The sequence below is a fragment of the Lemur catta genome, chromosome Y, assembly GCF_020740605.2.
Source record: "Lemur catta isolate mLemCat1 chromosome Y, mLemCat1.pri, whole genome shotgun sequence".
In the NCBI taxonomy this organism is placed as follows: Eukaryota; Metazoa; Chordata; class Mammalia; order Primates; family Lemuridae; genus Lemur; species Lemur catta.
This window is the reverse complement of record NC_059156.1, coordinates 5,195,123-5,217,921: the sequence shown is the minus strand read 5'-3', so window position 1 is coordinate 5,217,921 and position 22,799 is coordinate 5,195,123. Positions and strand designations below refer to the sequence as shown.

Below are 22,799 nucleotides of genomic sequence, written 5' to 3'. Positions count from 1 at the left end.
ATGTTCAGAGTCAGAACCCACAGCTGGTGCGTGAGATTTAAGTAGTTGAGGGGAAAAGGAACAGAAAGGGGTGGGGGGGAAGACAAAATGAGCATCTATGAGGTGGAATGAAGGAGAAAGAACCATAAGTCACTCTTAATCTTGAAAAGATTTGATTTTATTCATTTTTTAAAATAAGCTTTTACTTGGGATGTCCATAAAGACCTCCCCAATGGGCAGAACCAGGTGACATTTTCGGTTCAGAGACATTCTTGCTTCAGTAAAGCAGTGCTGGCCTCAGGATAATGTCAGTACCTCTCCTGACCTCCCATCCCAGTTTATATTATCCAGACCCTTAAGTAAATGGCTCATCGGGGAAATTGAACTTTAACTGCATTATGGTGTTTAAAAGCAATCAAGACCAGTCCATTACTTCAGGGCAAGCACATTAAGCCAGCTAAATTCTTTCCCCCAAATGATCTTCATAGTAGTCAGGGACTGACAACCCAGCATAAAACACCAGAGGTGAACTTTTCCACTTTGATGAGCATCCCACTGAACACTAGCATTTGCTTAAACCTACCACGGAAAGTGACTATGAACCCTCATTACCAGATCTCTCCGTAGTTCATGGGAAAATAAAAAATGTGAGCGCTTCATAAGAAAGCTGTGCTTCTTTGTATTTCAAAAGATGACTAGCTGTTTTCAGGAAGACCAACCTCCCTGAAACGGGCTGATAAACTACATAAAATGGGAATCCAGTGCTTAATAGGGTTCAAGTTCACTAGCAATTCAGTCCCGTAATCTCTCAAACACTTGAGATTTGTGAACAGGGATGTTAGAGCCCAATCTTATTTTCTCATATGACTTTCTGGGGACTGACGTGAGAGGAATGCAACTAGAAGTCCTAATTCTCTGCAGGTTCCCAAACCAAGAGAAACCAAAATCCTTGGCTTTGATGTTGTCCGATTATATAAAGAGAAAGCAGACCTGGTTGTGTTGGATCATTCATGCTCTCCTTCCATTCTCAGTCTCTGTGACAATGTTAAGAACAAGATGTCGCGCCGCACTCGCCTGCAAGGACGACGCAACAAACTGGAGTTCTTCCAACAGCAGTTTAATGAGGCATCTAGTCTAGTTACATGGCGAGAGACCCCGAACAGGAAGGACAGTGGGCTTATATACCATTGCAGGTAGTCGTGGCAGGAAGTGATTGGTAGAGGGCCCTGACAAGGCTCCCAGCAATGATTCTATTGGCTATGTGCTCACCCGTAATCAGAGACCGCTCCCAACAGCTCCCCCTTTTGTTTTGCAACACAAGCTTTGGGGACTCCAACCTCAAGGTCCGGATCCAGGGGGTGGAGTCCCTGAAGCAGGTGCAAAGGCCACCGTCTCCCGTGCAATGAGCAGAGACTCTGGGAGGTGCAACGGCTGGTAAGGGGGTGACACACCACAATCTGGTGCAATGGGGAAACCCCTCAGAGTGCATGGGCCATGTCACGCTGTGCGAGAGGGGAGGCGGTCTTGACCTTCGGAGCGTAACATTTGTAGCCAGATGCCAGGGGATTGACCACACTCGAGGGCGGCTAGGGCTTGGGTAACCACCACTCGGTCCCTGCGGCGCTGTGCACGAACGCGCAGGAACCCCCAGATCACGAAACCTGCTCCCAGGATCCCCATGAACCCTAGGGACCCCAGGCCAGCCCAGTCCCGAAGTCCTCGGACTATTGACTGAAATGTAGGAAAGAGACCATTGGTCACTGTCAAGTCCAGGCGTGTGGAGTTAATGTGGGTGATCTCCAATTGCAACTGCCGGGTCAAGGCGGTAAATTAACTAGACCAGTGTCCTGTCAACATAGCAGATAATTGACGAGACTTGTTGGCCGCAGCGGAAGCATTATCAAACGGTACCGCGGTAATGCATAGTCCTGTGAAACGCCATTCGCAGCCCAGCTGTGCCAGCTGCCATAAGGCATCTATTTGCTCCTGGACCAAGTCCACACATTGGTTCAGTATCATGATACCACCCTTCAGATGCGCGTTGACGGCGGATTGTGTGTCCAGAGCTGTAGCCACAGATGCCGATAGGTTGTTCAGCGTCTGTGCTGTCTGAACAGAGCCTACCGCTGCAGCCGTAGCGGCTGCCAGTGCGGCAGTCACTGCCAATGTGGAAATTACAGCTGCAGTAACGCCAAAATCTCTTCGCTGTCGGAAAAGGGTCAAGAAGCTAGGAGCCTCCACCGGCCAAGGAATATGCCGAGGCATACGGGCAACAATTGCCATGGACTGGCTGGAGGCATTCCAGCAACGGACATAGGAGCAGTTTGCCGTGGAGCAATTGAGAACACCAGGACCAGAGGAAGTAGCAGTGATCCAGATAAAAGGGGGCCAGAGGCAAACAGGTGTGGAGGGGAAAGACAGATTACGCTGCTGAATAGCGTGGACCGACGTCTCAAATGTTGAGGAGGAGTTCCATGTAAGATTGGCAAGGCCCAAAGAGGCATTAGTAGCGAACAGCCGGGGGAAGATCTGGGCATCATGGGTCACCGGCATCGGTCTCGGGAACACCAACAGGATGGCCCAGCGCCAGTCCGTCGTCACCGATGCGGCCAGCAGCAGAAAGATCAGGAGCAGCAGCATCCCCGGCAGCGGACGCCCCATCTGCATCCTCCACATCCGCCAACCGCTGCACTCGCCGCGTTAAGCGTGCCGGGACCCACACTGGATCAGGAGTGTCCTGCGGGAAAACACAGACAGCTCCCCTGGACCGGCTCACAACCGGATCCGGGCCTTTCCATTTGTTAAGCAGGACATCCTTCCACAAGACCTGCTCTGATAAAGGGAAACCGGGGTTGGCGTGGCGGTCCGCAGCAGAGCGCCCCTGATCATCCAGCAAAAGAAAATTTAAAGTGAACAAGGTGAGAGAGAGCACAGGCTTAGGGGTACGTAAGCCCAAAGGGCTCGTCCCCGTCTCCCCCTTTTGTTTTTTGAGATAGGCCTTTAAGGTGCCATGGGCACGCTCTATGATACCCTGGGCCTGGGGGTCGTAGGGAAGGCCCGTGCGGTGCTCCACGCCTAGGCGTGTGCAGAATTGACGAAAAGCTTGTGAGGTATAGGCAGGGCCATTGTCAGTTTTGATAACCTGAGGTTTACCCCAGGCAGCCCAAGCCTCTAAGCAGTGGGTGATGACATGACTTACCTTTTCACCTGTCAAGGGAGTGGCATGAATTATGCCAGAGCAGGTATCAACAGAAACATGGACATAAGAAAGAGTGCCAAAGGAGGAGTAATGAGTGACGTCCATTTGCCACAAGTGGAGTGGCCAAAGACCACGAGGATTGACACCTACATGAGGTGCTGGACGAAAAGGTGCACAGGCCACGCACTGCAGCACAATATCGCGTGCGGCTGCCCGCGAGAGGCCAAATTTGAGACGTAACGTCAGTGAAGGAGTATGGTATAGAGAATGAAACTGGCGAGCTGCCTCCAATGAAGAGCCAACCCAATAAGCGTGAGTGGCATGATCCGCCAGGGCATTGCCGCGCGCCATGGGGCCCGGCAAAAGGGAATGGGCCCGAATGTGCGTTATAAAAAATGGGGACCGGCGCGAATGGATGGCAGCACGGATAGCACAGAATAAGGAGAACACCGTGCTGCGAGAGTTAAGAGAATGGGCTGTTTCCAAGTGACGGACAGCCTGAACAACATAAGCAGAATCAGAGATTATATTAAGGGGCTCTGGCACGGTTTGGAGAACCAATTCAACGATAGCACATTCAACGTGCTGGGGAGAAGAGTAAGCGAAGCGGGCCGTAAACACCTGATCATTGATTACATAGCTACCGGTGCCTGTGGATGACCCGTCAGTATAAACAATGGTAGCCCCAATTAGAGGCTCAGGGGAAGTCAGATGAGGAAAGATAAGCTGATTGCGAAGTGCAAACTGAAGAAGGGGATGTTTAGGGTAATGGTTATCTATGTCTCCTGGGAAGATACAACAGAGTACTGCCCAAGAATTTAAGGAAGAGCAAAGGACTTGAGTCTGGGACTTGGTGTATGGGCAATGAATAACTGTAGGGTAAATACCGAAGTGGGAAAGGGACAACGAAAGCCCAGATAAGGCCAAATCCGCAACCTGCGTAGGATAATGTTCTATAGCATGCCGCGGAGAAGCATGTGAATGAATCCACAGCAAAGGCCCGTCCTGCCAGAGTACTGCCGTGGGCGCCACGGGAGAGGGCAAGAGGCACAAGGAAAAGGGGCGGTCCGGTTGGATGCGGACCAACTGAGCTTGCTGAAGAGCTTCCTCGACCTTAGCAAGAGCCTGCCGAGCCTCAAAGGTGAACGAACGGGGGGACAGTATATCAGGGTCACCCTCCAATATTTGAAACAAGTCACTTCGGAAGTGTCCTTAGCGGCGAGGATGGCAGCCGCCAAGCCCGCATTGGTGGGAGGGCCTCCAATTTCTCTGCAAGCTTTTAACCATGCACTGAGGCCCTTTCCCTTCCAAGGGGCAATAGCATGACGACACTCTCTCGTGCACTGCTCGAAAACCAACTGTTCCACTAATGGCATAGCCGAGTCGGCATCGCCGAAAATCCTTGCAGCGCATTCCACCATCCGAGCCACAAAGTCAGAAAACGGTTCTGCAGGGCCTTGGATGACCTTGGTTAAATTACCTGCAACTTCCCCGCGATTAGGCAGTTGTTGCCAGGCTCTTATAGCCAATTGATTAATCTGGCCATAGACCTGAATGGGAAAATTAAGCTGATTATTCTGCCAGCGACCCTGTCCTAAGAGCATATCGGCATCCCAGGCAGGCTGGCCCTGTTGCGCGTTCTGCCGAGCTTGATTAATACAGGCTTCTTGATATATGGATTTCCAATCTAAATATTGCCCCATGGATAGACAGGCCCGCGCGGTACAGCCCAATCACTGGGGGTCATGGCATGCGCACTTAGCCGTTCCAGTAGGCCACGGGTGTAAGCGGCATTGCACCCATAAGCCTTGACAGCTTCAACCAAAGCTTTTAGTTGCTTGTAATCTAGGTGTTCGTGAAAGCGATGTTGATTAGCGTCCTCAAAGACGGGGAAAGCAAACTCCCTCTGTATCTTCTTTCTAGCTCGGGGAGGCACAAACGAGGTTCCGCCCTCCATATTTAGAGGGGCGGATCCCGCAATGGGAAAAGGAGGGGCAGTAGCGTACGGGGGCGGGCGATTACGCTCCGCCTCATATCTAGCCGCCGCCTCCTCCAGCTCCGCCTTCTCCTGCGGAGACAGCACCTCCTCCGCCTCGCGAGAACGCGAACGGGAAGAAGAGCGAGACGATGAAGAAGAACAGGAAGAAGAAGGACGAGAGGAAGAAGAGGAAGAAGAGGAAGCCGACATGTGGAGGGAGGCCATTTTGAGAGCCACCTCCTCCATGTCCCTTTCAGGCGGCGGGCGTCCCCGCCGTTCCTGTTAACCTGCGGACTTACGTTTCCTTTCCGGCCTTTTCCTCGGCCGCCCCGGCCGAGCCGGACCCACTTTGCCTCTCTCAGACATACTATCTTGATAATCACTGAGTACTTGCTGACCTTCCCGGACCGGACCGCTGCAACGGTCGTCCTCTAAACAGGAGCGCACCAGTGCCCACACAGGGAGAACACACTCCCAAAGGGGACCAGACTCTCGGGCACGGCGAAGGTCCTGCTCTAGCTTACTCCAACTCGGAATCGTTAAAGACCCCGAGTGGAGAAACCATGGGGCCACCCGGTCCACGTCCTGCACAAAATGGCGCAGGACACGGTCAGGGATAACTAGGAGAGTTCCCCATGGGGTAGGTCACAAGCACCCAGTGCCGGCATCAGAAGAGGGCAGGGGTCCAAAATAAAGCCGCCCCAGCTGCTGTGGTTCTGAACTCACCTCCAAAGAGGTCGTCTCCACCGGTGCGAGAAGTTCCCGGGTTTCGGCACCACTTGTCGCGCCGCACTCGCCTGCAAGGACGACGCAACAAACTGGAGTTCTTCCAACAGCAGTTTAATGAGGCATCTAGTCTAGTTACATGGCGAGAGACCCCGAACAGGAAGGACAGTGGGCTTATATACCATTGCAGGTAGTCGTGGCGGGAAGTGATTGGTAGAGGGCCCTGACAAGGCTCCCAGCAATGATTCTATTGGCTATGTGCTCACCCGTAATCAGAGACCGCTCCCAACAACAAGACAGCTTTCCTGGCTGACGAAGTTTTATGTCTTGTCCTTATTGAACAGAGATGTGTAGCCTTGGGACTGTGCGGTTCAATATAGTGGCTATATAAATTATTTAAAATTAGATAAAATGAAAAATTCAGGGTGTCAGTTGCACTAACCGCATTTCATATTGCTCAACAGCCACATGTACTAGTGGCTACCATATTGGACAGCGTGGATATGGGACATTTCATCATCACACAACACTGCTTTGGAAGATATATTTTGACTCACCAGGTATTTGATTTTCTATAATGGATTACTTTGAGTTTCATTAATTCAGTACTTTTTGAAGACCTACTGGCACCAAGCACAGTGCTTGGCACTGGGGATACAAATATAATATGAAGTGAGACACTTTTTTTGCCTTCAAGATAAATCAAATACTGCAGGCAGACAAGTAACACAACTATTCTAGTACAGCATGATGAGGCTGAAGATCCAGACCTCCAGAGAGCCAGTAGATGGAGGGTGGAAAGGGAGGGAGCAGAAGGACAGAAGGGAGCATGATTCACACTGGAGAGGGGTCAGGAAAGGCTTTCTATAGAAAGGCCTAGTATGCAGAAGACTTCAACGGTGGACATGGTGACATTAATATGTAACCTGACAAAATGCTTATTCATTTCTGAATATTTTTGGTATATATACTTTTACCAAACCCACATCCTTTCTCATCATTTGGAGTTAGGGTTAGGTGTTATGGTGTAGTGTACTCACTCGCCCGTTAATGACAGAACTCATCCTTCCAAATCCACAGTTGCCACTTCAAACGATCTTTCATCCAAAGGGTTAGAGCATTGAAAAGAAAGAGCACAACTGCTCCCAGGCTCAAAAAGACAAGTGGGGTTAGAAAAATGATGCTGTCCAGTCCTAAATTCAACACTAGATCAAGGTAAAGTTTCCCTCCAATTTATATCCCTCAAGGACTCCATATACTCCATGCTGCGGATGCAGTTTTCTAATAGCAGAGAAAACCAGGGATTCAAGAATTTAGGGGATCACCTTGACAAATTGTACTCTTTCAGCAGATACCAATGCTCTTACATTTGTAGATGATTTTATTTGTGGCTGTAGGAACCCTGGCTCCTTCAGAACCAAAATCACCATATTAGTCATCTTTGTTCCCCTCACACAGATAAAACTCTTACAGATCCTGCCAGCCAATGTGACTAGAAGCTTGTGACATATGGCATGAGGAAAATATATAGGAAGTAATACAGCTGGATGTAGAGCTTATCCTAAAGCTTGGCTGACCAGTTATCATCAGGGTAAAAACTGCATGTGTGGTGGATAGCCAATCATCTATAAATGGATCACTCCCCACTGTACCTTCTGTGTCAGTCTAGAAGCCACCTCTCACCAGTGTTCAAGATATCTTTAAATACGGGGCAGTTTGATTACATAGCACATACTCATCCCAAAGGAACCAAAAGTGCTGCACAAAGTTAGTAAGAAAAAGGTAAATATGTTTTCTAAAGTGGATATCAATGCTATCAGTGCCTTCACATAAACAGCATTTCTAACTTGAAATCCATATAGATGTGTATGTGGCAGAGGCCATGATGGTGACGTGTCCAGGCCTGCTTCATGGCTGTGCGATCTACGTAGTCACACAGGGCCCTGGGCTTGGTTTAATGCTCTGCTATTGCCATCCTGAAATTCTTAATCATTTATGAACAAAGATGCCATCATTTTCATTTTATACCAGGCTGCAAATTATGTCACTGGTCTTGGACATATATATGTGGGAGGGGGTCTTTTCCCCTTCACATGTGCACAGCAGCATTCTGTTTTATTTCCTAACGTTACATACAAACACAGCCTAGAAAGGTAGACATGGCCTCGTCTACCATGTTGTTCTGAGTGCAAAACCCATCAAACTCTGTATCAAGGAACTAGACATGTCCACAGGTGAACTGATGACTTCCCCTTCACTCTGAAAGGGAGTAGGAGTTACCCCACCGTAGTATCCATCACAGAGTCAATGCTCAAAGCTCTCCTAAACCACAGGTTGGCAAACTATGGCCTGTATTTTTGCAAATAAAGTTTTATTGGAACACAGCCACACCTATTCATTTACAAACTGTCTGTGTCTTTTGTCCTACAAGGATAGAGTTGAGCAGCTGTAATAGACTACATGGCTTGACAAGCCGGATATATTTACTTCAATAACTCTTTACAGAAAACATTTGCAGACCCATATCTGGAAGCACTGGCTGGTGCTCAAGAGTGTGGTCCCTGGACCAGCGGCATCAGCATCATGTAGGAACATATTAAAAATGCAAATTTTAGCCTCCCCTCCACCCCAGAACAACTGAATCAGAAACTCTGGGGGTGGACCCAGTAATCTGTGTTTTAAGAGGTCTGTTGTTGGGTGCTTCTCATGTATGGTCAAATTTGAGAACTACCGTCCTAAAGAATCATGCAAGCTCTTTACTATGTCAGCTCCATCTGTTTTCTTTCACTGCCAGCCAAACCGCACTACAGTAAAAATCTAACTCATAAAACCATTCCCGGCTTCTGGCCAAGATGGAGGAACAGAAACCGGATTTACCCTCCTGTCTGAAATAAACGTAGGCAAAATATATGAAACGATGAACTTCAAGATATTAGACATCAGGCTACGAAGAACTATCCATGGCTAATGAGTTAATTATTAAATACTCAACAGAACCAAAGAACCAAAGTAAGATGATTTGTGATTCACTAAGAAGACTGTCAGCGTAGGTTCATTTGAAGGCACAGCTCAGCCCTCAAACAAAAGAAAACCTTCCCTGTAACCTGGCTGTTCCCATCATCTCTGGTGTTGGCATCTCTCAGAGGTCTGTGCAGTTGACGTTGTCAGAGAAGCAGAGTCGCGGGTGAGGGTGTCAGCCCTGGCAGGGGTGGGAACAGCCAGGTTACAGGGAAGGTTTGAAGTTTGGAGCTTGTGAGAAATGCGGAATCTTGGGCACCACACCAGACCAGCTGAATCAGAATTCGAGTTTTAACAACCCCCCAGCGCGATGTGTGTGCACATGAAAGTTTGAGAAGCCCACTTTTAGCCACTAGTCTCATCTTCCCAGTCTTAGATGTGGCATCCTGAGTTCCCTGTGACATGCCTGCTTTCATGTTAAATGGTGTGTGGTGCTTTCTCCGTAGGACATGGCCCACTAGGTTTGGCCATAACACTCTAGCCACTTGCAAATCAAATGGCAAGTTCCAGGGGCCGCAGTGAAGAAAAACGAAATGTTCCAAGTCGTCCAGCTGTCCTGAAAAGGGTGCAACTAGAGTGCCTTTTTTCTAAGCCAAGCAAGTACTGTTAGCCTTGGAATTTTTTGCCTCAAGGATGCTTCAGTGCAATGCCATGCTGTAGACAGGGCCTGAGTAGACAGGTGTATAGTCACCTGAGAGAGCAGACTTTCAAACACCCCTCCCCCACCGCCCCCACGGGGCTGGGAGTGCCTACAAAGGAGGTGGATCTGTGGGGTTCAGGCTGTCCCCAGTAGTCATAGGCAAGCTGGAGTTTGTAAATGTGGGGGTCGTGCCAAGTACCAGCAGAGCCCCACGCTGTAAAAGTTTATGCTAGCTAAGGAAGACCAGTGCTTTTCCTGGACACTCCTATAAATCCACAGACTGAATTTTCCCAAACTTCAAACCAGCAATGACAACGCTGGTTAACATGAACCAGAAAAAACACGGGAAGATTTTTTTTGGACTGATCTACTCATGCAAAAAAATCAATGTCAGGCTTTCTAGCACATTTTACTAGTAATTCTCAATACCTCTCACCAAACCCCCGAAACCTCTGTTGGACTAATGTCGTAAGCCTTCACCTCGCTGGGCTCTGGCTAAAAAGAATTTTAGGTTTTGATTCACACAAAAACTCCAGGGTGTATTGGCCTAAGACAGTTTAAATATACACCACATAGTAGGGAGAAAAAAAAATACACATCAATGCTTCTAAACTCTCAATGGCTATTTTGTCTCCAAATAGAACCCTAGAACCTTTTGTGCGGAACAACCGAATAAAACACCTTTTGTCCTCAGGCTTGTGGATGGCCGTTGCCATGGCTGTGAGTTCATAATGGCCAAGTGATTGGCCCAAGTTGTCTGTGATCTTGGCTGCAGATTTAATGCTAGCTCAGAGGGGCGGCCAACAGGAACAAGGACTTGGATTCTTCCCCAGGGAATGAATGTCTCATACACACTACCCACAAACACATGTACACCACACACACACAGCCCCCCGGCCCCATCCCCACCCCACGTACCGCTCTACACAGGGCTTTCCTTGCTACATTACTGATTCCTAATGAATCACAAAATTAAAAAGGCGCAGGAACCAAGCTTCACAACTTTCAAACAACAGGAAAATGGAGGCAGATAGAATCCTGCTTAAGAGAAGCAGAAGCGAATGTCAGCGACAGAAGCCTCCCAGATTCTGAGCTGGCTAAGTAGCAGTTCTCAACAGGGGGTGATTGTGCCCCTCAGGGGACATGTGGCAATATCTGGAGATACTTTGAGTTGTCACAGCTGGGGGATTAGATGCTTCCAGCATCTAGTGAGTAGAGGCCAGAGATGCTGCTAAACATCCCATGGTGCACAAGACAATCCCCCACAACAAAAAGTTATCTGTTCCCAGATGTCAATAGTATCAAGGTGGAAAATCCCTGAGATAGCATAAGCAAAAAATGTATACATTGTTTAGACCAGCGGTTCTCAACCAGGGCAATTTGGCCTGCCAGGGACATTTGGCAATGTCTGGAGACATTTTTGGCCACACAACTGAGAGGTTGGTACTGCAATGTGGTAGAGAGAAGCCAGGGAAGCTGCAAAATATCCTACAATGCACAGGACAACCGCCCCCAACAAAGAATGATCACACTCAAAATGTCAATAGTGCCAAGGTGAGAAACCCTGCTGTAAGGTTACAATGTACAATATTCCAGTCTCAGATATCTGGTGACACTGCCAAGCTCTAAAATTTTAAAGAAATCCTTTAAAAAATTAATTTTTTAAAAAAAATTATAGAACAGAAGTTCTCAATTTTTTCCTGTACATAAGAATCATCTGGGGAGTATCTAAAAATCCTAATGCTTCACCCCACACCAATTACATCAGAATGTCCAGGGGTGGGACTCAGGAATTAGAAAGTTTTGTCTTATTTTTTTTTTTTTTTAAGTTCCCCAGTTGATTCCAGTAAGCACTCAAGTTTGAGAACCAACGTTCTAACGCAGGGGTCAGCAAACTGTGGCCCACAGGCCAAATCCGTCTCTCCGTGTGGCCTGTAGACTCGGAATGATTTTGACATTTCTGGAAAACTCATGAAATACATTTTGTGACATCTGAGAAGTATATGAAATTCAAATTTTTGTGTCAGTAAAGTTTTATTGGCACACAGCCACGCTCATACATTCACATCTGGGCTATGGCTACTTTCAAGCCACACATGCAGTATTGAATAGTTGCCACAGATATTTACCATCAGGCCCTTTACAGGAAAGGCTCATTGTAGACCCCTTGAAGGGCAGTTGTTCTCAGACTTTAACATGCATATCAATCCCCTGGGGATCCTGTTAAAATGCAGATTTTTGTATAGGCAGGTCTGCTTTGGCCACCAGCCCCAGTCTGAGCCAGAAGTGGGTTCTCAAAGATGGTCTGTGCAGCCCTGGGAGACCCTTTCAGGAGGTCTGCAAAGTCAGAACTCTTTTTATAACAGAGTCAAGATGTTATTTACTTTTTTCACCGCGTTGACATTTGCACAGTGAAACTGCTGATGCCTTAGCGCGAATCGGGCGGTGGCAGCACAGTGTACTGAGCGGCAGCACATTCTTCACCACCACACACTTGCAGGGAAAGAAATAAAAAGCCAGTTTCACTTAAAAAGGTCCTTGATGCAGTAAAAAAATCATTAACTGTATTAAATCTCAACCCCTAAGTATATGTCTTTTGAACATTTTGCGATGAAATGGGAGGAAGGAAAGGCCTTCTGCTGCACACCAACACGCGCCGGTGGAAGAAGAGCTCTTGCGTGATTGAGTTATGAGCCATACTAGCACTTTTTTTTTTTTTTTTTTTTTTTTTTTTTGTGGAACACCATTTTTTCCTTGGAAGAATGCCTGATGAGCTATAGTTTTTCAGACTTGGGTATTTGGCAGAAATTTTCTCAAAAATGAACCAAGTGAGCAGCCTGTCACTTCAAAGAAAACAACTGATAGTATCTGTTGCCAATCAACTTGGAAAACTTGTACCTGCCATAGTGAGACTGACAGCTTCCCAATCTTAGACTTCTCGATGAAATCAGTGGTGATATTAACAAGTGGGATTTTTTGATATGGTTTAATGAAATGTGTCAATATTTGAAAGATGTGCATAACTCAGAGGACCAATATTTTCTACATGACTAATATGTAATGTTACAAAATCATTCTTGAATATGAGAGCCAATCAAAGTGTGAGACAGAGCAATGAATTTTAACAGAACAGAATATGAAAAGATTGATATAGTTTCAGATTCCACATTACAAGTAGCCTGTAAGAAATCATCACGTACTGAATTTTGGTGTAGTGTCAAGAATTCTATAATTATCTGAGAAGGCCGTTAAAATACTCCTCCCTTCTCCCACTACATACCTGTAATAGATTAAGTTTTCTTCATATACTTCAACCAAGGAAAGATACTCCAAGATGCCTCTGAATGAATGCAGATGTGAGAATCTAGCTGTCTAATATTAAGCCAGATATTAAAGAGATTTGCAAAAATATAAAACAGTACTACTCTTCTCACTAAAGTATTATTTTGTTTTGGAAAATAGTTATCTTTCCTAAACACTATTTAGGTTGACATATAATGGGTTTATTATTTTTAATAAATAAGTTTATTATTAAATGATAAATTTCTCAGTTATAATTTCTAATGTAGAAAACATTTATAGGTATAACCCACAGCAAAAGCTTTCTGGGGTCCTCAATTGTTTTTAAGACTTTTTAACATCCAAGGCCGGGCGCGGTGTCTCCCGCCTGTAATCTTAGCACTCTGGGAGGCTGAGGCAGGCGGATTGTTTGAGCTCAGGAGTTCGAGACCAGCCTGAGCAAGAGCGAGACCCCGTCTCTACTAAAAATAGAAAGAAATTATATGGACAACTAAAAATATATATAGAAAAAATTAGCCGGGCATGGTGGCACATGCCTGTAGTCCCAGCTACTCGGGAGGCTGAGGCAGGAGGATTGCTTGAGTCCAGGAGTTTGAGGTTGCTGTGAGCTAGGATGATGCCACAGCACTCACTCTAGCCCAGGCAACAGAGTGAGACTCTGCCTGGGAAAAAAAAAAAAAAAACGATAACAACAACAACAACAACAACAACAAAACACCCAAAAGTCTGTGAACCACTAATACAGTGCATTAAGAAGATATCATGAAGTCAATTCACAGGGGACTCCCTATTGAACAGCAAAGTGCAAGATCACTTAAATGATAGGTTGCTTCTCAGTTCTCTCTTGACTTTCTTACAGTCCTAGACATAAAAGTTCAACTATGCAATGCTAAGAATGCAGAACCTATTTCTAATGATAGAAATGAAATTGCTTTTCGGGAGATCCTTTTAAAAGCTTGTCCTAAAATCTATTTAATAAGGGATTTTCATTTTTGTGGTACACCGTGAAAGTCTTAAAATAGATTGGCCTCCGACATTTGCAATATGGCATGAGCAGAAGATAAATGATTATATAAAAGATGCACTTACATGGCTGGGAATAAACAGATTCAAGAAACAGATACTTGTTAGTCTCTGCCTTTGCCTTTTGTGGGAAATGGCTTTGGTTTTCCCACAGGCCACGTGTGTGCTCTTAGCCTGGGGAAGTGGCGGGGCAAGGAATGGAGGGGGTCAATGGGGAGTAGGGGAAGCTCACACTAAGTCCAGACAACACAGATTTTAAGAGCAGGGAGATCTGGAGAATACACCAGAAATTTGAGAACTGGAACTATCTGTAGTATTGCACTTTCGCAGCACTGAGCTTCCTTGGCCATCTGGAAGCAGACAGCACCTCTGCTTTCCTGGATTCCATTCAATTCAGTGAGTGTCTGTGGAATGGCTGCCACACGTGTGAGGCACCGTGCTGAGGGCCGCAGGTGTGCCCTCCTGGCTTTGATCCTTGGGGTGTGTGAGGGAGCGGTAAGACACAGACACGTAAATATCCCTAAAGTGGAATAAAGAGAGAGGTGACACAGGGACACGGGAAGTGAGGTAGGGGCAGGTCTCCTCAGTCAGCGTGGGTTGCCAAGGAAAGGGTTTACGGATGGTAGGAGGTGGACAGGCCTTGAAGAACAGAAGGTTTCCCATGAAAAGCACGAGGGAAGGAGAGCAGGACCAACATGGTACGGGGGATGTGGGGAGATCCGGGAGGTGGCTGAGTTTATCAAGGATGCCAGGGCTGTGACGGGAGAAGCCAGAGAGGCAGGTTTCCCCGTCCACCTGAGGGAGGCATCCAAGCCAGCCTGCAGCCTCCACGCTGTCATTTTGTGGGGACAGAGGGAAGGCTTGTGAGCAGGCGAGTGATGTGATCCGAGATGTGCTTGCAAGAGATGAACGTGCCACCAGTGCGTAGGCAGGATCGGAGTGGGTGCGAACTTAACTCTTCAGCCGTAGGTGGTAGCAGAATGAGTCTTTCTGAGTTTTATTCCAGGGGGGCCGGGGGCCTTCAATGGAAGCAGGAAGGATAAGAATCGCACAAAACCATGGAGCTATTAATCAATCAATGTCACACAACATTTTCTAGGATGAGAGAATTTATGTGAACAAATCTTCATAAGGGCCCTTCTAGAAAATGCAAACTAATCCAGAGAGATGGGTTTGGGTGGGGATTACCAAGGGGCCTCAGGAACTGCAGGGAGTGACGGCCACATCGCCACCCTGCCGTGGTGCTGTTCTCACGAGCACGCTCGTTCGTCAAGACTTACCACATAGACACTTTGAAGAGATGCAGTGTGTGCATGTTGATTATACTTCAAGAAAGTTTTTTGATTTGTTAAATTTGTTAAATTTGATTTTCAGACAAGACCCTAGTAGTCTAAAAGGGTTGTGAAGCCATTTGGGAAACTAAGGATTAGTGGTGAAAGGCAGGACCCACCTTGACCTGGTTGGGTGGGCTGGGGGACACATCCTGCCATTTCAGCTGCCTGCACTGGGTGACAGAAGCCCTCCGGCAGCAAGGCAGGGCAGAGGCATCCTCTGCACTGAGGGCTGAAGACCTCTACTAAGAAAGGTCAGGCCATGATGAAAACATACCTGTTCCTCTAAGCACAGCAACACACTTACATGACCCATGTATGTGTCTATGCACATAGGGTGTTCAGAGGACATGCTTATATGTACGCATGCATGTGTGTGGTGTGTGGGGTATATGTTGCATAAATATGTATCTATAGGTTTAAATGTATTTATGTGCTTGTGTCTTTTAAAAGCACATGCTTCTCTTTAGAAAGCACTGATAAATAGATTGTACATAATATTCCAGGCTGATCAAGCTGTCTGTGCCTGCAATAAGCTTAACATCTGGGACACAGCCACTCCATTTGAGTGTCTGCTACTTCACTTAGAGAGCCACTTTCTTGACTCAAAGTGTAGGTCTAGCCCAGGGCTTCTCAACTCTTGGCACTGTTGGCACGGATCATTCTTTGCTGGCAGAGGGGGCTGTCGTGTGCATGGGAGCAGCATCCCTGGCCTCTCCCCACAAGATGCCTGTAGCACATCCTTAGTTGTGCACATCCTGAGCATATGCCCTGAAAGGCAAAAACTCCCCTGATTGGGAAACGCTGGTCCAGTGCAGTGGTTCTCAACCTTGGCTTGCACGTGGGATTACCAGGAGACCTTTCAAGAATGCTGATGCCTGGGCCTCAGCCCCAAGATTCTGAAGGACTCGGTCTGGATGTGGCCTCAGGATTTTAAAAAGACCCCCTTCCTCCAGGGGTTCTACTGTGAAGCCCAGGCTGAGAACTTCGTACTGGAGAAAATTCATTCATTCAACAAAGTTAACCCTCTTTATGTGCTTTTTCCTAATTTAGAGTCACATGCAGATAATCCTAAAGACCTCGACTGGCCAGTCCAGTCTTAATTTACTTGAATACTTATTGAGGAGCTGTGCAACTTGCAGAGCGCAAGGTCTTAACCAGCCTGGCCCTGGAGACCAGCCATGTACACAATGGACACTAAAACTGTACAATGTCATATAAAGCCACATGTGTCCCGGGTGCTAAAAATAAAGTGATCAACGTTCAACACTATGAGTGAGTGCCATCATGGTCCCAGGCACTCAGCCAGGCCAAAGCACAGAGTAAGGCACGAGGACTTCTGCTCACAGAGAGCTTAGAGTCTAATGCCTCACGAGGGTCTATTCTAGGACTAGGATATGGCAAAAAGCAGTGGGATGTCACTTCCCTGATTAGGTTTCAAAAGGCCATGACTTCTGTCCTGCTAGCATTGTCTCTCTGGCTAACATGCTCTCTTACCTGCTCACTTGCTCTTTCTGATGAAGCCAGCTGCTTTGTCATGAAGTAGCTATGGAGGGCCCACGTGGCAAGGAATCAAGGGAGGTTTCGAGTCAACAGTCCATAAGGAACTGAGGTCCTGAGTCCAATCAGCCCCGAGCAACCAAGTCCTGCTGACAACCACGTCAATGAGTTTGGAAACGGATCCCTCCCCAGTCAGGCCTTCAGATGAGACTGCAGCCTCAGCCAACACTTTCACTGCAACCTCATTAGAGATCCCGAGATGGCCAGTCTGAGCCCAGACTCCTGACCTACAGAACTGAGATAACATAGGGTGGTGTTTTTCTAGTCACTAAATTTGGAAGAATTTGTTATGCAACAATTGATAACTAACACACCACCTCAGCTCTACAATAGAATGTTTTTGCATTTGTTTTTATATACAAAGATGCACTGACAATATAAAAACATCACGTTAAGAGGAGTTTGCTTCAAATTCAATAGTACTGTTGGCCAAAGATGTGGGCATTTGGCTAGAAGTGTCTTGATAATAAACACGTATACAGGTTGCCTTTGACTTTCAAGTCTGTGTTGTTTGGAAAGGTATCTTGAACTGAAATCACATTTTACCAAAGACGCAATGAGCAGCTATTTTCTTAACCAAGGTTATGATCCTCTATATATATAGCTGTGGTGGTCAAAATTCAGCGTGCATCCGAATTGCCGGGGGGGCTTATTCAAATGGGCCAAATTCCTGGGACCCATGCCAGAGAAGGTGGGTGAAGCCTGGGAATATGAATGTTTTAAACAGAGACAGAGTCTCGCTATGTTGCCCTGGCTGGACTCAAACTCCTGGGCTCAGGCGATCCTCACACCTTAATCTCCCAAGTGAGTAGCGGGGACTATAGGCGTGTGCCACTGTGCCTGGCTGGAATCTAAATTTTTCTGATTCTGGGCACTGGAGCCTCATACTTGTCAAAAAAAAAAAAAAGAAAGAAAAGGAAAAAAATCACTTAACACATTGACTGGCACCTTAGAAAAATATTTTTTGTCCTTGGCACCGTGGTGTTTTATTATGAAAATAGAATAAAAACTTCAAAAAAAAATGATCCTTTCTAATTTAATGAAAAATTTAATGAAAACTGAAATTTATGGACTTCTAGTCATTTAATTCATGTTTCCAGAATTAATTTGTCAATATCAATTGTAAAAAAATAAGCACATCAAGTAAGATTTTCACGACCCAACTGCAGGGTTTTGCTTCACGAGGCCCGGGGCTCAAAACTAGCATGAGTTAAATACAACTCACATGGCAGTTAAGGTGTTAAAGACATGACCCCCAATACTACATTTAATGAAACATAAATGACCTTTTATATATCACAGAAACTAAAACTTGCTAAAGTACGCTGAAGAGAACACTAGATGAAAGTAGCTCATGTCATCCATTTAACAGGACTTGGTTTATTGTAGGAACTCAGAGAAGGACCTGGAAGAGGCCAGAGGGGGTGAGCTTCCAGAAGGAACCAAGGGATCCTCTGAAGAAGGGCTGAGTCTTAGTTAAAAGCCCGTGAGCAGGATTCCCCATAGCCCACAGGGAGCAAGGCTTCTGCAGCCTAGAGGGCAGAGGGGGGAGGGATGTTTGATGGAGAAGATTTTAGGAAAGTGAGTGACTAACAAAGTTTTTAGGTGTTACCTAACATAATAGATATAATTGCAAAGTATAAAAAAAAAAATCGCAGTGTGCCAAAATGCAATACTCTAGGTCAGGGGTTGGCAATTGTTTTCTGTAAAGGGCCAGATAAGTAAATACATTTGGTTTTGCAGGGTGTATGGTTGCAGCTTCTCAACTCTGCTGTTGGAGCATGAAACCGGCCACAGACAAACAAATGGGCATGGCTGCTTCCAATAAGACTTTATTCACAGAAACACAGTGGGTGGCATGACCAGCCTGATTGATCTAAGTCAAGTCCTCACAGGAATCTCCATTTATTACCCCTGGCAAAACAACACATGAACGTAAACAAGGTTGTTTCAAGACATGGAAAGGCCTGTTTCAATCCCATTATCTCACCTGCCAGCCTGACATTTTATCCCCAGAGTTATTCCTCGTGATGAAAGCACAGTCTGTGGAAATTTCCAGATAAAATGCAAGCATGATGATCTTTAGAGAAAACCTCATCCCATCTAAGTGACTGACAACCAGAGCATTCCGCTCAGTACCGAAGCCAGTTTATATAAGATTTTCATAGACAGGGAAACACTCTGGGTGTGTGTGGCTCATTTGACAGTGAGCCCAGGCACCCAAAAGGACATAGCCTGGGGAGGTGGGAAAGACCCAAGGAGACAACTTCACCTACTTTAGAGGAACTCTCCAGGTATATTTAAAGGTGTCAAAAGATTTCAAAAAAATATTAATTTTAAAGGACTCTAACTGAAAACATACAATGCAAGGGGCATATTAAAGGCAGCAAAGACCAGATGTCACTGCTTCTAGAAGACTGAGAAGTACTCAGTCTGGAATAATCCAAGTGGGTGTCCCTGAAAGCAGATGTCGTGCCTGCCAGCAAGCTCTAGATTAGCACTCAATACTGACCGGTCTGCTTTGTCTGCCTACTCTCAGACAGGGAGCAGACCTGAGACCGAAGACACAGGACGTCACTGTTATGTAATCAAGTGCTAATCATACACTAACATAGCAGATAAAAAAATTCAACGTTTGTAAACAATCAAGAACTTCTTTATATGTATATATCATGGTTGACATAGTCGTCTTTGGGAAATAAGCTATAAGACAGTTAAGTGCTATAATATGGCGCATTTTCGTGAAAACCGCAGGTGATTTGAAAATGAAATCATTGGTACACAGCAGAAAACAAAATGCGAAGAGCTTTAAAAAAACCGCAGGAACTTTACAGCATGAACCGGAGCTACAAGCCGCATACACCCGTGTTCACCATATACCTCCATTTAACCGGAAACACCCTGACTAACTGGAAGCCACGGGACAGACCGACAGCTTCCTGTGGCTCAGGCCGTATGAGCCGAGAAAGCTCCTGCAACCAGACTCTGGGAACAGAAGGCACCGCCATCACACCCTGCACTTGACCAGCCCAGCAGTTACGGCCAGCACCCTACCAGAGACAGCACGTGCAGAAAGTTGAAGGGTTTCCCCCCTTTACATACATTTCAAGTGTTCTTGGAAAAAACCTCAAACTTGGTGGCATTACAACCTTAGGTTAGGGAAGAGTGACATTGAAGAAAAATGACAAAAATCCAGTAGCATTTCCCAGGACTCGCATACCCACAGGTGTCCCTTTACAAAGTGGATCCATGAGACAAGTCCCAGCCTCAGCCCTAGCAGGACCCAGGGGACAAACGCTATAGTTCCCAGGGCCCGCTTGAGGTTGCACCTGGGCAGATGCACAGACGGGAACAGTGCCACCTGAGCCCCAGCAGTGCTTGTCCTCTCCTCTCAGTCCTCCACCCTCCATGGCTGCTCAGAGATCTATTCCCAGAAATGCAAATCGCAACACTTGAGCTTCCTGCGAAACACCAACATTCCTCCAGGCTCTCTGCCATAGTCCACATGTGAGGAGGGTGTTCTTCGGACTGCTGGCATTCTCTATGGCCATCTTAACCCAAGCGTCAGAGCAGTTTGGAGCTTGGAGGAGGGAAATTGGTGATTGGTAAAGTAGGTGGTTATTCTACTCTTTCCTTGAGAGATTGAATCATGAAATAGAGATTTATCAGTGTACAAATGGTCATTCTTGGTCCATTAGTGTGTAGCCTATATTAATTAACAGCATCTGGCATGTCATTGGATTACATTCAAGAGGGAGATGAGAGACATTTGAGAATTTCTCAAGCTCCCATCAACTACTTTGTCCTCTGCCCATCTCCTTGCCACAAAGAAACAAACCTTTCCCACCTTCACTGCCCTTCCCCAACCCCTTACATCGACGAGGAGGTAAGAGAATCAAAGGTCGCTGCCCTTCAAACCAACAAGGACTCAGCACAGTATTGACTCCCCTGGTAACACGCTTATACGTTCCTCTCTGTAAACAGAGAGGCAAAGAAAAAAGAATGACTACCTTCAGCAATTCTCTGGCTTTTCCAAAGATAAAGATTTTTAGATCTCTTGAGGGTAAATTCACTTCTTCAGTTCCTTCCTGTCTTCTCTCTTTTTGCTGAGACTATGCTCTGAAGCCTGTGTAACACAATCTACAGCAGCCTGGAAATATTCCCTACCCATCAAGCACAATACTCCATCGAATGTGGATTTAGCATTCACCATTCTTAGTTGCACTACTTGCCACATCTCAAACGTTTGTCTCAGGCCTAGGACCCCAAGGTGGCACTGAGGCCATCCTTCCTTTGATCTCTTGTAGACCTAGAGAAGATGTACACGCTACCTACCCAAAGAAGCTAAACAATGAAAAGAAAAAAGAAATATGGTGAAAGAGTTACTGTCCCAGTCCTAAAAATGTAATTCTCCTGGGAAGTTACAGCAAAAAAAAAGAAAAAACCCAAAACCCCACATAAAAGTCAAGGTAAGGCCAGGTGTGGTGGCTCATGCCTGTAATCCTAGCACTCTGGGAGGCCGAGACGGGCAGATTGTTTGAGCTCAGGAACTCGAGATCAGCCTGACCAAGAGCAAGACCCCATCTCTACTAAAAATAGAAAGAAATTATATGGACAACTAAAAAAAAATATAAAAGTTAGCTGGGCATGGTGGTGCATGCTTGTAGTCCCAGCTACTAGGGAGGCTGAGGCAGGAGGATCGCTTGAGCCCAGGAGTTTGAGGTTGCTGTGAGCTAGGCTGACGCCACAGCACTCTAGCCCAGGCAACAGAGTGAGACTGTCTCAAAAAATAAAAGAAAAGAAAGAAAGAAAGGCCAAGGTAAAGGACTCTGGAACCACCTCAGCCTTCCCAAAGGGGAGAAACTGCCTTCTTCCTGCAGCTTCCTTATTCCCCACCATGGCAACTGACTGGGTGGGAGAAGGAGAGGCATTTCCCTTTAGCAAAGATTTCTTTGTCAGCCTGTATCAAAACCTCTCTTCTCCCCGCGGAAAGAAGCTGAGAACTTGGGAGTGGGGTGGGGTGGGAGGAAGACAGGAGTGCCATATGGAATTCCCTATTTTTTCCCTCACACCGTCTGGTTGGGGATCTAAGTACAGCATGGGAACTGCATTAAATTAGGAGCCAACAAAACCTCCGAGCAACTGGGAAGGTGATGACATGGCTGAATTAGGTCCCTTCAGTCTACAGCCTGCTCCAGCCACAAATGGTCCCCAAGTTTTGTGCCACGGCAGCATTTTTCTTCTGATGCTTGCAGTCAATGCACACAGAAGGTTAAAACTATGTGTAGGTAGAGACATTTTAGGATCTGGGTTGAAAGATAGTTCTTTAAATCCAGTTCAGTGATTTTGGTTTTTTCTCCCTCTTAGGTGAGGACCTGCTAGTTTGTGGAATCCCCCCTTGCAGTATAGTATCCCCAGCAACCTGATACTGTTAGAGTTCCACAGCCTTTTATCACACCCTTCCAGAATTCCAAAAACCTCAAAACTGAGGATTTTTTTTTTCTTTCTAACTCCTCTGGCAGCAAGACCTGTTCTGACTTCACTTTCCTGGGTGCCAAAACCTACCCAAATGGACAAGGGGCTGTTTATATCTGACTTGGGCTCTCCAAAAAGATTGATGGGTTGCATTTGCAGGAGCACCCAGACCTTGCTGGTGGTATGGTGCAGTATACGGTGTATGCACTGTTACCTTTCAAAAATCCAAATCCTTTGGAATTCTGGAAGAAATTTGCTTCAGAAAAGAAATGGAAGCATTGTATTTTTTTTCTCAGCTGCCACTTCTGCTTAGAATACCCATAATTCCAGTGTCTGGTTATAGAATCAAAAGCAAACAAGTCTTTTTTTTTTTTTTTTAATTTTTTGAGCTAGAGTCCCACTCTGTTGCCTAGCCTAGAGTGCCGTGGCACCAGCCTAGCTCAAAGCAACCTCAAATTTCTGGGCTAAAGCGATCCTCCTGCCTCAGCCTCCCGAGTAGCTGGGACTACAGGCATGCGCCACCATGCCTGTCTAATTTTTTCTATCTATTTTTAGTTGTCCATATAATTT

General features: G+C 46.3%; 1 protein-coding gene across 1 annotated transcript in view; it reads right to left on the bottom strand.

The window, feature by feature from the left end:
- Positions 1-22,799, bottom strand: part of LOC123629047 (neuronal membrane glycoprotein M6-b-like) — a 102,366-nt gene that overhangs the window by 16,204 nt on the left and 63,363 nt on the right. The window lies entirely within an intron of this gene.